At 43.9% G+C, this 16,079-nt stretch overlaps 1 protein-coding gene across 1 annotated transcript in view; it reads right to left on the reverse strand.

Moving 5' to 3' along the window:
- The window catches only part of LOC122791444 (protein KASH5-like), a 194,355-nt gene that overhangs the window by 106,333 nt on the left and 71,943 nt on the right, over nt 1-16,079 (reverse strand). The window lies entirely within an intron of this gene.

The following is a 16,079-nucleotide window of genomic DNA, read 5'->3' on the forward strand; positions in this document are numbered from 1 at the left end:
GTGCTTCAACAAAGTATTAGTTTAAGGGTGTGCACACTTGTGCAACCAGCTTATTGTACGTTTTATTTTTTTATATTTTTCCTCCTAACAGATTTGTTTGTTTTTCAATTGAATTGTACAGGTTACAGGTCACATTAAAGGTGGGAAAAGTTTTGAAATAATTTACTGTGGTCTCATTTTTATATCACAAAAACCTGGCATTTTAACAGGGATGCGTACACTTTTTATATTCACTGTACTTCAGATACGCCAATAATAACTAAAATAAAAATGCAGGGTATTGAACTTGAAATGAGACACTGGCACTTCCCTACCTATCTGTTAAACATAGAGGAATATATGGTATGGGTAGTGGAAATTATTCGGGAGTTATTAGGGAAGATAGAAATTTCTTCAAAAAATATGGCTAGGGAGTGGGATGAAATTAAAGTGGAGTTTAAAAATAGGGTAGAAATAAAAGAAAAAGAGATATGGTTAAGAAGTAACAAGAATTATTTAGCAGGACTGACAAAGGTTAAAATCTTGCATAATAGGGAGAACCTCACAGAAAAAGAGGCGCAACTGCAGAGAGATAAAGAGAAAATAGCAGACTACCTGGGTAATATGCATGAGTTTAGAAATAATGACGTTAAGCAACAGTTTTTTGATAATAACTCCAGAACACAAAAGCTTAGCACAACGGTTCAGGCAACCCTGATGAGTGCAGCAAAGGTCTTCCCCCAACTGCTTCCAGAGGTAAGCAATTGGGCCTCCTTTCAGGAGCGCTGGTACGGCTGCCCAAAGAAAAAGTCTCTGAAACCCTGGTTTCGCGGACCACCTCTGCCTCGGGGTTGGCATCTTCTGTCTGAGCTCCCACCTCTGCCTCGAGGAGAGCTGCCGCCACATGTCCTGGAAAGGCCCCTGGGACTTTCTGAACCACATTTTTTCCACTTCTCTGATTCCTGGAAAAGGATTGTTGAGGAGTAGAAAAATGAATGCCCACAGCAGACAGGGTCTTACTATCTTTTTCACATTTGGCTAGTCCTTAACTTTGGGGCCGAACAAGGATGATCTGTCAAATGGAGTGTTGATGAAGGAAGACCTGAAGAGCTCCAGGAAATCACACACATGCATTCAGGTGTGTCACCTAATGGCAACACCGGAACCCTCAGCTGCATGTGCGATGAGCCGCATGGATGAGTTTGATATAGAGATATAGACTCTAGGGTGGCTAGCTGCAAGACGACTTTATCTTGTAACTTGTTAGACACAGCCCCAGCTAGAGTTTCAGATAATTCACTGAATAGGTCTCTCTGGAGTCTAGTAAAGTGTGCCAGAAAGTTCAAAGACCTAAGTGCGAAGGTCGATGAAGCATAGACCCGCTTTCCAAACCTGTCCAATGTCCTAGGCTCTCTATTAGGTGGATGTACAGAAGGAATCTCATCAGTAAGTTCCTTTTTGTAGCAGCCACAACCACCATGGTATCTACTGTCAACCCTTTGGCCAAATACTGGTGGTCCTCCGGTGGTGATGGTATCTTTTCAGCTCTCCAGAGAATAGGATCTATGGCATCAAGAGCCTTCCAAGCCCGCTGCACAATTAGCTTGATGAGATCATCAGCAGGTGGGGACACCCAGGAAGTAGATGGTTGAGCACCAAACACTTGCAAGTACACAGTTTCCTTTGAGGATAGGTCTTGGGACTTCCAGTTAACCCATCGGTTTTGCAATTTCCAGTATGGCTCCAAAGGAAACATCTTCAGGGGGTGACCAGGGGGACCTCTCCCCTTCATCGAAATCTGTGTCTTTAGTAACAGATTCTTCATGGAATCCAGGTGCTTCCTCTTGCATGTCTTCTTTCGGGGTGGTTCTTCAGTGGGGGGGGGGTCTCTGAAAAAGACTCCAAAGAAGAGGGGCCCTGTACATACGCAACTTGAAGCCTCTGTGCTTGGTGTCCTGTCGAAGAGATTGGTGTCAACTCTGGACAAGAGGATAAGGAAATATGATACTCCGAAGCAGGAGGGAGCAGCTGAGAGCCTACAAAGGTTAAGGCCCTCTCCATGACCTGGAAGACAGTACCCCCCCCTGAAGAGGAGTGGGAGCCCAGAACAGAGAAAGACCACCTCAGAACAGAGGTCACAGCCTGCTCTGAAAGCCCACACTCTGAAGCCGGAACCAGGGAAGGACCCGCAACCAACGATGTTCCAGGAGCCAAGGTTGGCACCATACAAAAACTAGGTGCCAGACCAAGACTCACAGAATCAGCGGTGAGGTCATGGCCCTGAGAGTCCATCGGTTTCACAGCAGGAACCGATGAAGTCAGTGCAACATCCGGAACCAAGGTTGAAGCACCTAATGGCACCGAAACAGCTGCTACCAGGGAAATCAAAATGCTGAGCTCTGAAAATGCGGTGGAAGTTGTACGAGTCCCGGGACAGGAAGTCCCAAGTCCAGGTGGGAGAAGGACCTGAGAAGGGGCAGGAATACCTATGGCAACCAACAGCTGATCCACCACCTCACAACATCTAACTCAAAGAGACTCCTGGAGGATCGAACTGAGAAAACCAAAGGAGACTCTGGGCACTAGGCAGCTGGCCCACAAAAGGGTCTATAGATGGAGAATATCTTGTCCTGTGCAGGTCTTGATCTAATTTGGCACAGAGGGAATGAGCAAAGGCTGCTGAGGTGCAGAGAGGACTGATGAAACATGTTGCTGCACAGAAGGTGAGGTCGGCACCGAGCCGGAAACTAAAGAGGCTGGAACCGATGGCACCATGGAAGTGGATGGTGCCAAGGAGACATCAGGATGAAGTTTCGGAACCTTGCCAGTTGATTCGGAGGGGGTTGGGACCAAAGTCTTATGTTTGTGGGCCACCGACACCAATGGAGATGCAGGTACCAAGTGGCTTCTCTCTTTTGGAGTATCACGGGAAGCAGTGTCGACCTCTGACAAGGCTTCACTAAATGAAGTTTGGAGCAAAGTATGAGCTTGTTATGGTGCTTAACTAAAGTTCTCTAACTGAAGCCCTTACATAAATCACAGTTTCCAAGTGGGGGGCTCCTAAACAGTAGACACAGGAAAGATGCCCATCAGAACTGGACATCTTTCTACCACAATCCTGGCACTGCTTAAGTCCAGGCGTGCCTTTTGGTTTTTCCACCATACTGAAAACGGCAAAATATGCTCAAAACACAAAAAACTCACACACTTACACACAACAGAAAGAAAGAACAGAAAATCTAACAGCAATGAAAGATAAGACTACCAATATGGTAAAAGGATAGAGACAGAAAATCTACCAACAATGGCAAATAAGACTACCAGGGCAGTAAAGAGAGGAAAGGGAATATCAACGATAGTATTGGAGAAAAAAACCCCGACGGATTAAGAAAGAAGAGGGGATACAAGGACAAATGTGCTGGGTAGAACTATTCACTCAAATAGAAAGGAGAGGAAAAATATAAAATTTAAGAATATTTAAGAGATTCAAGTTATAAGAGAAAAAGTTACTTAGCTGAGAGCAACAGCTGACTCGTCTTGCTGACAGAGCAGCAAATAAGATCTGGGGTAATGCAGAGACAGGCAATGTGTGTAGGCAACACAAAAGCTCGAGAGTTTTTTGGCTGGTGCGAGCTGTACAACAGCCGAGAAGATTCCAAGAGTCGGACTGTCAAAAATTAACGAAGATTGACGACATCAGATCAAATATCATCCGTGGAAGTCCTTGACTGAAAGACTGAAGAGGTAGATACAGCGCTAACAGAATGAGCCTGTACCTTGGACAGCAAGGGCATTCCTGTCTTGTTATAAATAATGGCGATAGAGTCAGTAAGCCATTTAGCCAAAATGACTTTAGAAACAGGTGTATCCAACTTCAATCCAGCAAATGAAACAAATAGCTGATAACTTTTCCTGACATCTATTGTTCTATGAAGATAAAAATATAGTTGTCTATGAACATCTATCAAATGTAAATATTCTTCTTTGTTGGAATAATTCAGAAAGAATACTGGAAGATTAATACATTTATTGATGTTGACTTGTGATACAACCTTAGGCAAAAAGGACACATTAGTTTGTAAGGATACGCTATCCTTATGGAGAATGAGATATGGAGGTTTTGCCAACAATGCCTGAATTTCAGGTCACAATCATGGGCAGACTCAAAGGGTGGTAGAATCAAGGAATACAGTACCAGACTAAGATCATTTGGTGGTGTGGGACCTTTAAAGGAAGGTTTAAAAAGAATTGTGGTGCTCAAAAAAGCTTTACGTAGCTTATGAGAGGCTAGTGCACAGCCATCAAATTCACTGTGGAAATAAGAAATTGCTACTATTTGGCCTGTCACTATTGAAAAACTAGCCCCTTGGTTAAAAGGTTGTGTCAAGAAGTCTAGTACATGACTTGATGGTGTTGAAAAAGGATCTCTGTATTTTTGAGTAGACCAATGCACAAATCTTTTCCACTTACTAACATATAGTTTTCTAGTGGACAGCGTAAGAGAAGATAACAAGATGTGACGCACAGGGGAAGGAGAGCACTGACTGTATTACTGGAATTGGAGAAACCAACCTGTCAACTTGAGGCTTGGAAGGTATGGATGTGTCATGCCTGTCGGATTAGACAGGAGGTCTGGAACTGGGTCCAGAATCCAAGGTTGGTGAACTACGTGAGGCCACAGGAAGGGAAAGCAAATTTGTCAAAGCCAAAAGGGGGCAAAGAGGATAACTTTTGTCTTCAACCTGGCAGCTCTCCAAAGGAATTTTGTCATTAGAGGAATTGGGGGATATGCGTAAAGTAATCCAGGGGGGCCAACTGTAGAGTACAGCATCTCTTGGTAATTCCCCTTGTGGAGGGATAGTTGCTGTACTTGTTGCTTAGGGGGATGCAAATAGGTCCCAGCATGGTCACCCCCATTTGTGGAAGATTTGTTCCACCACTTTCTGACTGAGGAATCATTCATGAAGTAACAGTATGCACCTGCTCAGCTTGTCTGCCAGCATGTTGGACTTCCCCAGAATATGTGTTGCTAAGAGAAAGCTGTTGGAAGATATTGCCCATTGCCACACCCTTAGTGCTTCTTGACATAAAGGGTATGATCTGGTTCTTCCTTGTTTGCTGAAGTACCAAACCACTGACATATTGTCCATTTGAATAGCAATCATTCCTGATGGGAGAGCATCCTGAAAGGCTTGCAACACTAAAAGCACCGCTCTCAACTCCTGAACGCTGATATACAAAAACTGGTCTCTTTGGGGGACCATATGCCTTGAACCGTTTTTCCCAGGTAATGGCTCCCACCCCATTTGGGAAGCATCCATGGTCATTATGGCGTTGGGCTGTGATGAGATAATGGATGACCCTGTAATACCTGATCTGATTGGATCCACCTTATCAAACTTTTCTTGCAGGAGTTTGTAATTCGTATTGAGGCTGACAAGGGTAGATGAAGAATCGTCTACTGAGATGCGAGCATCCACTGGAGAATTCTCATGTGAAACCTGGCTAGTGGAACAAGGGTTATCGCTGCTGCCATTGATCCCAGAGCTTGTAATACTAAGACAGCCAAGATCGTGATACTGCAAAGTGTTTTGTTGACTTGTGATCTTAAGACTGTAACTCCGGGAAGGGAAAGACAGGCTATTGTTGACCTTGTGTCTAGTAGAGCTCCTACAAATTGTAGAGTTTGAGTTGGCTCTAGATTTGACTTCTTGAAATTTATGGTTATTCCTAGTCTTGTGCAAGTGTGGATGACCTCTTGCCATAACGAGCTGATGCCTGCTCAGAGTGGTAATCCGCCAGTTGTCTAAGTATGTAAACACACAGAATCCTTGCAGTCTCAAGTGAGCCACTACTACTGCCATACATTTGATGTACACCCTGGAGAATGTAGTGAGGCCAAAGGGCAGTACTCGGAACTGATAATGACTGGTTCCCAGACGGAAGTGTTAAGAATCCCCGACTAGCTGCTCTTACCACCACACATTTGGAGAACCTGTGAGCTGAGGTGAGACCAAAAGGCAGGACTCTGAATTGGGAATGGCTGTCTCCTAAGCAGTAACACAGAAATATCCTGGACTCCTCTGTTTTTATATGAGAGTAAGCATCCTGGAGATAGTACAGTTGTGTACAATCTTACCATAAGGGTAGATGTCCTTGCCTTCACTGCTACAATATTCGTAACTATATGGGGAGAGTCCCTGTCGCGGAAACCTGACGTCCAGCCCGTCTTCCAAAGACTTCTAAATTTAAATGGTATGCCGAACATCACCATATGCTCCCTGCGTAACATAGGGCATAAGGCAACATTCAGGCTTACCAAAAACAGAACTGATTGCCCCAGGAGGAACACCAGTCTAAGGAACTCAAGAGGTAATGTGTACTAAGGGGATGGAGGTAGGGGGCAAATGCTGCAGCGGTGAAGGCAGGGACATCTATCGGTATGATAAGATTTTAGACAACTATAATATGTCCTTACATCATTCACTGTTGAAGTATTGTTATCTATATGGGGAGTGCCAAAGCTAAAGAGGAAACTAGAAGGAAGGAAGGGGCAGAAGAATCCCCTAAAAAGCCATGAAGAACTGAACTAGCAAAATCAGCCCTAGCAGTGGATACCAATGCTGCCTGGGCCAATCTGGAGCTAAGAGAATAGTCCATAGTCGTTCGTCCCTGATCTTCAATAATACTCTGGGAAGAAGCGGAGGGAAGGCATAAACCGACAGCAGCGTCCAAGGGAAGGACAGAGCATCCACTCTCCAGGCTCTGCTGTGATGCTTTCTGGTGCAAAAAAGAGGTAGAAGATGGTTGTCCGGAGAGAAGAAGAGATCCACTTGAGGAGTGCCCCAACGTTGAATGATACTGTAAAAAACTGCTCTGTTTAGCTGCCACTCGTGAGGATCCAGGGTCTGTCTGCTCAACTGGTCTGCCAAAACATTGAGCCTTCCTGGAAGAAACTGAGCTAGGAGATGCAGGCCCAGGGATACTGCTATGATCCAAAGACTCATGCTCTGTCTGCACAGGAGTAAGAATGAGTCCTTCCCTGCTTGTTGATGTACCACATGACGGTGGTGCTGTCTGTCCTGACAAGAAGGGTCCCTGGAGAAAGAAGATGCTTGAAAGCTAGTAAAGCCTGCTGGACTGCCATCAACTCCTTTAAATTTATGTGCAGGTGCATCTGCTGGACATTCCAACTTCCCTGTATGCATCTGCCATCCAGGTGAGCTCCCCAGGCATAGTCCGATGCGTCTGTGATAAGAACTTGAGTGGCTGGGGGTGGGCAAAAAGGCATGCCTTTGTTCTGTAGACAGGCTGTTGCCCACCAAAGAAACTTTGTCCGCAGATATGGAAGTAGAGGAATTATCACATCCAGGTCCTGTGTGTTGACACCAAGTGTTCTTGAGGTACCATTGCAATTTCCTCATATGGAGTTTTGCATATGGAATCATGAGAATGCAAGAGGCCATGAATCCCAGAGCTTGCAGGTATTTCCTTGCAGGGAGCTGGGACAGGCTTGCCAAATCCTTGAAGTAAACTGAAAGAGTTGTCTGCTTCTCCTGGGTGAGATACATCATCAGGGCGGCTGTGTTCAGACTCGCTCCCAGGAATGTAATCTTTTTGGATGGCACCATTTTTGATTTTTCCACATTGAGAGTGTAACCCCAGGGAAGAGAGAAGAGTCTTTACAAATTCTAGATCATTTAGCAGCTGTTCCTGAGAATTTGCTTGAATTAGACAGTCATCCAAGTATGGACAAATCTGAAAGCAATGACTGGAGCCAGGCACTTTGTTAAAACTCTGGGAACAGTAAATAAGCCAGAGGGCAACGCAGAGAATTGATAATGTTGCTTGCCCACCCTGAAACGAAGATATTGCCTGCAACTTTCCCTGATAGGGATGTGCAGATAAGCTTCTTTGAGAGCCAGTGTTACCAGCCAGGAATCCTTTTCTAACATTGGCAGTAACTGATGTAGAGTGAGCATTTTGAACTTTGGAATTATCAAGAAAGTGTTCAGGATGGAAAGATCCAGGATAGGATGCCAAATGCCTTCTTTTTTGGAACTAGGAAAAGTCTGGAATAGAATCCCTGGCCTACCTGCTCAGCAGGAACTGATTCTATTGCTCCCAGATGTAACAGAGACAAAATTTGATTTTCTACTTCTGCCCTTTGGTTTGGAGGAGTGTCCCGGAATCATTTGGGTACTGGAAAGGTGTGGAAAGAAAACTTGTGCCTTAGGGATACAGTTCTGAGTACCCATTTGTCGTCCGTGATGGTGGCCCAAACATTTGCAAACAGGGCCAACCTTCCCCCTAAAGGACTCCCCGGGCAGGCAAGAACAGGCAGAAGTTGGACAGAGTCATTGAGAATGTTTAGATTGAGATGCAGGTTTAGAACTTCCTGCCTTGGAACAGGAAGCCTGCCAACACTTAGACCTTTGAGGGGTAGCCCCCTGCCCCCTAGAGGATTTGTAACCTCTAGTCCTAGAACGGCTCTGTCTGCTAGTATCAGGGAACATCCAACTCTTAGAAGGGTAATTCCTGCTAAAGCAAGGAAGCTGAACTTGCAGAAAGTGTTTAACTGTCTGCATAGACTTGGCCTTGTCTTCCATCTTCTTGAGCACTTCCTCTGCTTTGCTGCCAAAAAGACTGTCCTTATGCAAAGGTGCATCTAAAAGCTTAGCCGTAACAGGCTCTAGTAGGGGCTGCTCCCTGAGCCAAGTGTGTCTTCTAATAACAGATCCAGTAGTTGTAGCCCTACAGGAGGCTTCCAGAATGTCAAAACCACAATGTAAAGAATGCTTATTGACTAGACTGGCAGAATTGAGCAAATTCTGCATATTCTTACTCTCCGCCAACTGAGGCACACCTGCTATCCTAGATTTAATAGCTTCCAAGGTGTGCTGCTGGTACTTCAGCACATGAAAAAGACAATTAGTAGATCTAATAGCAAGAGTGGCAGAGGTATAAACCTTTTTACCCCACCTATCTAGGTTCCTGGATTCCCTGTCAGAAGGAACAGGATTTTTAGTAACAGTGGCCTTAACTCCTATAGGGCCTTGAGAAATAACCTCTGTATCAGCCAATGGATTCCTGAAAAGAAACAAATGAGAATCAAGAACTCTATATGTACCTGTCAGGTTTCCTGGGAGCAGGAGGAACTGAATTTGGAGCCAAAGAATTTTCCAGAAAAACATCGTCAACTACTTCCAACACAGGAGGAATAGCCAAAGGCTTATGCTGAGGCAAATCCAAAAACTCCCTAATCCTTTTCTTAGAAAGAGGGTAATCATGACTTTCCCATTTAAAATGTTCCCTAAGAGTATTTAAAGTATCACCAAAAGAGAAATCTTCCAGAGGAGAAGCAGAAGGGATGGACTCCTCTGCGTCTGAATCCTCAAAAGGAGAGAAAGCTTGAGAAACTTCTTCATCCACATAAATACTAGAAGTATCTGAACGTGAAAAGGACAAAGCCTCAGGAGAGACATCCCTACCCCTTTTTAAAGGAGGAGGCTGTGAACCCCTAATAAGAGTCATAAGGTCATCAGCCATTTTAACCATTTGAGAATGGGGGGAACGAGAGGAAACTGGAGCCTGCTTCTTCACAGGCTTACGATTGGAAGATTTACTTGCAAGTTTAAAGGACTCGGGAGGCCTGGCAACCACTGAAGTTGCAGCCGAAGTCGCTGGTATGAGCTTGCTCTCTGAACGAAGAACTGAGGTCTCGGAAACCGGAATCAGCTTTGCGGCTCTGGATCCAGCTGAAGAGGCAACAGGCGGAAGGTCAGAAGGCAAAATGGACACCGAAGGCCTGGGGACCTCAGAAATGGTCTCATCTGAGGTCTGCGGTTGAAAATCTGCGGGCTACAGGGGCTGCAAAGGCACCTCACTGGCTACCGCATGACTGAAGACCAACCTAACATCATCCAAGGACTTGACCTTCGGAAACCTGTAGCGGTCCTTATCCTTACGCTTCTTGGGGATATCCGAAGCCTGAAGACCAGCGGACGTCATACTGACAAACTTAGGCCAAACTCCAAAATACTTAGCTAAAAGCTTAGCCCGACGACGAATAGTATGCAGATTAAAGGAAGCACAAAGATCACAATTAGGAACGTCGTGTTCAAGGCCTAAACAAATAATACAATAGGAATGAAAATCTCTCTGGGGAATCTGCTTTCCACAGGTAAGACAATTATTAACCTTTTCTAACATTCGTTAAGGCAAGAAAAGAGGATCCTCAACGGGGTACTTAGCTGTAGTTGACTTCAACTTCATAGTCGGAAACACAAAATGTAAACTGCCGACCGGCATTCATGCAAGAAATGCTTCTGCTTTGGGCTCCGCAGCACGGAAGACTGAGGAAGTGACGTCGGCTGCCTCCTTTTGTATCGGATGCCCTGACGTCCTTTACAACCGACGACAGCCATCATTTTTACTTACCTTTGGTATTCTGGCCGATCGAGGGCTACCGCGAGCCAGATAACCCACTGGTTAGGACTGCAGCAGTGAAACATGATGAACATCATCTTATGGATATCAGAGACCTGAGTACAATCTCACTTAAAAAATCCATCATCCTAGACAGTGTGTCCCCAAAGGAAATTTGCTCCAAATGACTGTCAGAACTAATAGATTCCTCTTCCTATGAACCATAGTCCAAAGGAAAAGGAATTTGAGTAGAAGAAGTTAGGGATTCGTCAGAAGAATCCTGGTCTCCACGCCTTTTAAGAGGAGTACAGAACCAAGTAGGAGCAGGAACTGAAACCTCATGAGGAGGCTTTAAGGACATTAAGGCAGAAAATAACCACTGAGTAAAAAAGACTGCCACTCACTTTGTAGAGCCCTAGAAGCAGAAGAAACATGTTTAATTTTTTTGCCTCTTTTTTTTAAGGGAACATCTTGAAAAGGCTCAGATCCAGGACAATAGTCAAGTTAGCAGGAACTTCTTTCCCAACTAGAAGCTGAGGAATTCCCCTAGGCCGCTCAGAAAAAAACAACCATGGTTCCTTCTGAACGTCTGAGATGGATGCTTGCAAAGCCTCTTTGGACGTGCTGTCAACTGGAACCTCACCAGCCTCCAACACAGTCATGGTAGCGAAATCCAACAAGACAGCTGGGCAAGCCTCCAGGTTTGTAACGACCTCAGGCAAAACACCTGGCAGAGGCTGGACAGCAGAAGATTTCGGTCATACCTTTTTTACCTTCTTCCCTAACAGCTGCCCCTCGGGGCGGGAGATTCCTTTCATAGTATATTTAGCGAGAAGCCTAAAACGTACAGTTGTGTACACTTACCATAAATGTAGATGTTCGAGTGTATTCACTGTTGCAGTCATCAGCTGTGGGTTATCCCTGCTGTGGTAGCCCTCGGCCAGCCCAAATACCAGAGTCAATGTTTTTCTGCATCGGCTGCTGTCGCCTGTAGTCTGTCAGGTCGTCAGTGCTATAAACCAAGGCAGCTGACACCATTACATCAGTTTTTCTTGCCCTAACCTGTCAGAAGCACAAGGAAATATGGTAAAGTGGTCCTGGTGGCTAAAAGGCACCGTGAAAAGCTTATGTCCCCCGAAGAAAAGAGGATATAAGGGGGGATGAGGGAGGGAAACCAGGACTGCAACAGTGAATACACTCGAACATCGACATTTATGGTAAGTATACACAACTGTACTATGTTCTTTATGTTTCACTGTCGCAGTCATCACCTGTGGAGGATTCCCAAAGCTGAGGAGAGGGGTGGAAGGATTAGTTAGAGACCTAGGTATGGGTCAACATGCCCTGCAGAACTGCCGAAGCAAACCCTGCCCTAGCCTTAGAGAAAAGAGATAGGTGGTAATGCTTTGTAAAGGTATGGACAGAGGTCCAGATGGCAGCTGCCAAGATGTCCCTGGTGGGAACTCCTCTGAGGAATGCTGGGGAAGTGGAGGCTGCCCTAGTGGAGTGGGTATGAATAGACTTAGGGGGAGGTTTCCCATGTAGTCTGTAGCAGAAATGTATACAGTGTGATATCCATTTGGAAACAGTTTGCTTAGAAATGGGGTTCTCCTCTGCCCCTGGGGCAAAGCTGACAACAAGCTGGTCTGTTTTTCTGAAGGGTTTAGTATGGTCCAGGTAGCATCTGCGCTGTCTGTGCACATCTAGTGAGTGCAGAATTCCTTCCCCCTTGTTTTGAGGGTTGGGGAAAGAAGGTGGGTAGAAGTATGGCCTGGTTGAGGGTCATATCAGATGCACCTTGAGCATAAAGGAGGAGTTAGTCCTCAGGGAGACCCTATCTGCATGGAAAATGATGAAGGGCTCAACTGCCATGAGTGCCTGAAGTTCTGAAACCTTTCTGGCTGAGGTGATAGCTATTAGGAAAGCAGTCTTCAGGAGACGTATCTCAATTCTGCTGAAGCAGCAGGTTCAAAGGGTGGTAAGGCTAGTGTTTCTAAAACATAATTCAGGTCCCAGGCTGGCGTGGGTGGCCTTCTGCGAGGTCTAATATTAGAAGCACCTCTGAGGAATTGTTTAATCAAAGGATGTGAGAAGAGGGGCTGGACTGTATCAAAATGAGCCGAAATGGCTGAGGCATGAATTTAAAAAGAAGAGAAGGAGAGGCCACTATTGAGTTACTCGGCTAGGTAGTCCAGGATAAGAGCGATGGAAGGTTGTGAGGTACTGCCCCCCCTGGACTGGCTCCAGGAGCAGAATCTTTTCCATTTCCCTGCATAAGGTTTTCTGGTGCTGGGCCTTCTGGCCTCTGTGATAATGTCTAGGACCGGTTTGCTTAACAGTGGCCCCTTGTTTGCTTTTAAAATATTAGCCATGCTGACCGTTTGAGAGTCTGCAAGTCTGGGTACAGCATTTTCCGCCCCACCTGGGTCAAGAGATCTGAGATCAGGGGAAGCTGCCTGGGAGGCTGTAATGTCACGCTGCGCAGTAAGGGGTACCAATGCTGTCTGGGCCAGTCTGGAGCAATGAGGATGGCCTTTGGTCTCTCCTCCCTTATTTTGATCAGTACCTTGGGAATAAGAGACAGAGGAGGGAATGCATACACAGAGAGGGAGTTCCAGGGGAAGGTCAAAGCATCTACCTTCCACGCTATAAAAACAAAAAACTCTGGAAGAGTGCTGTTAAGTATCCAAAGGTTTAATAAAATAATAGCATAAAAAACACACAAACTTCAGAGAGATTAGCGCTTTCGGGTGTTAACCCTTCATCAGATGGAAAACAAATGTTACAAAGCACCATTTAAAGTAGAACACAACCAATGAGCAACTAATTAAAATCAATAAAAAACCCCGCCTATTTTTTAAGGTGGGTTTTATGGGGACAACATCATTTAGCCCTGGATTCCTGTGTGCCATAAACTCTACAATCTTTCTAGACTCAATTAGTTCTGTGTACTGTTTAATATCCCCTCCCCTCTTATTGAGCCTTACATTTACTATGGCCCTAAAGGCAAAACAATGTGTAGGATATTCATTAACATGCCTAAAAAGAGCATTGTGTGTATCTTTGTTTCTAATGCTAGATAAATGCTGCAGTATTCTTACTTTAAACATACTGTTAGTCTTGCCCGTAAAAACATGGGCAAGACTTGCAGTTAGCTAAATACACTATATCTTTGGTTCTGCAAGTGGCTCTGGCCTTTAACATAAATGTTTTGTTGGTGACAGGATGCACAAAGGAAGTATCTTGAAGAATATGAGGGCAGGCCTTGCATCTGCCACAGGGCTTGCTACCTACAGACAAAGCAGGGGTGATAGGTATACTGGTGTGTTCCCCACACAAAATGTCTTTTAGACTCTTGTTTTTCCTATATCCAAAAACTGGGACCGGACCAACAATAGTATTGATTTTGTCATCACTAGTAAGGATGTTCCAATTATTCTTTATGATCCCACTAATTTATTTTATGTTACTACTGTATGTAAACATAACCTTAGGTCTATTATCATATGTTTTTTCATATGTTTTTTCTTTTGAGGATACATCCAATTCCCTACCGGGCCGATGCAACCAGGGCTTATATTCATGCCCCCTTTTTTCTTTATTCTTCTCTATGACATCTTTGACCATAGCTTCTTTATATCCCCTGTCAACAAACAACCCCTTCAAGCTTTCCAATTCATTATTAAAACAAGTATCATCCGTACAATTCCTAGATACCCTAGCTAGCTGTCCTTGCACTATGTTAGGAAAAGTATAACGCGGATGCATACTGTCAAAAGTTAAAAATGTATTTTTCCAACATCCCTTTCTATGTAAACTAGTGGAAAAACCATAGATAGTTTGTTCTATCGTGACATCCAAGAAATCTATTTTTGTGTAGGATGTTTCTTCCGTGAATTTGAAAAAATCAGTAGTAGAGTGTAGAAAATTAATAAAAAGTTCTAAGGAGGTGATATCACCCTTCCACAAAATAAAAACATCGTCCACGAAACGTTTATAAAGTCCAATATATGGCTCCCATTCTCTGTTGTTGAGAATGTATAAATTTTCCCAATAGGAAAGTACCAAATTTGCATAGGTGTACGCACAGGGTGTGCCCATGGCTACACCCTGTGCCTGCCTATACACCTGATCTAAGCCCAAGAACACATTGTTCTCCAAAACTAACTTCAGTATAGTTGTAATCTGATGGACGTGATGATCTGTAACTCCATTTTCTTTCAGTAATGTACTAATAGCCATAATACCATAGTCATTATTGATGACAGTAAAGAGGCTCTGTACATCAAGTGTAACCATGAGATAACATGAACCAGAAGAGGCCCTATCTATCCCTCCAAGTGCCTTCAAAAAATTTCCTGTATCTGTCAGTATGTTCTCCATTTTGTTGACATAGGGCCTAAGTGTGGTCTCTAACCAAATGGAGGCATTCTCTGTGACCCATTTCCTACCTGATACAATAGGTCGTATGGGGGGGTCTATCAGGGATTTGTGTATCTTGGGTAGACCTTTGAAGAGCGGTGTAACCACACCTTCCACTCTGAGGAAATTATACAGTTCTTCACTAATAATCATGTAATTCAAAAGTTTTTCCAAAGTCTTATACACTTTATCTATTAGGAGTTTTACCATTAATGGATTCATTAAAACATAGGTATGTGAGTCAGATAGTAACTGAGTCAACTTATTATGATAGAACGTAGTGTCCATCACGACTATGGCACCTCCTTTGTCAGCCATTTTAATGGTAATATCTCTATTGTCACATAAATTATGAAGGGCTTGTCTCTGTAATGTAGTTAAATTATGATACTTCTGAGTGTAGCCACTGTGAAAATATTCCATGAGATCCCGTTCACAAGCATTAATAAATAGTTGTAAAGAAGGTGTAAGTGGAGGAACAAACGTGCTGGGCTGTCTAAGTGTAGATTTACAGTTGACAACATTGCCAAACATATTCTTAAGTGCCACTCCCCTACAGAAAAGCATAAGATCCATTACAATCTCCTGATAATTACTGTTCCTACTTGGAACAAAGGATAAACCCTTATTCAACACAAACAATTCTTCGGTGTTCAAATTATACGCTGACAAATTAAAAACAATGTTGTCACTATTGTTATTACCACTAGCAGTCATTCTAATGTCCTCCGCTTCTTGCGCGGGTCTCTGCCCTCGCTCAAAACCACTTGCAGAACCAAAGATATAGTGTATTTAGCTAACTGCAAGTCTTGCCCATGTTTTTACGCGGGCAAGACTAACAGTATGTTTAAAGTAAGAATACTGCAGCATTTATCTAGCATTAGAAACAAAGATACACACAATGCTCTTTTTAGGCATGTTAATGAATATCCTACACATTGTTTTGCCTTTAGGGCCATAGTAAATGTAAGGCTCAATAAGAGGGGAGGGGATATTAAACAGTACACAGAACTAATTGAGTCTAGAAAGATTGTAGAGTTTATGGCACACAGGAATCCAGGGCTAAATGATGTTGTCCCCATAAAACCCACCTTAAAAAATAGGCGGGGTTTTTTATTGATTTTAATTAGTTGCTCATTGGTTGTGTTCTACTTTAAATGGTGCTTTGTAACATTTGTTTTCCATCTGATGAAGGGTTAACACCCGAAAGCGCTAATCTCTCTGAAGTTTGTGTGTTTTTTATGCTATTA

Source organism: Protopterus annectens, chromosome 17.part0 (genome assembly GCF_019279795.1).
Source record: "Protopterus annectens isolate FY-2018-M chromosome 17.part0, PAN1.0, whole genome shotgun sequence".
In the NCBI taxonomy this organism is placed as follows: Eukaryota; Metazoa; Chordata; order Ceratodontiformes; family Protopteridae; genus Protopterus; species Protopterus annectens.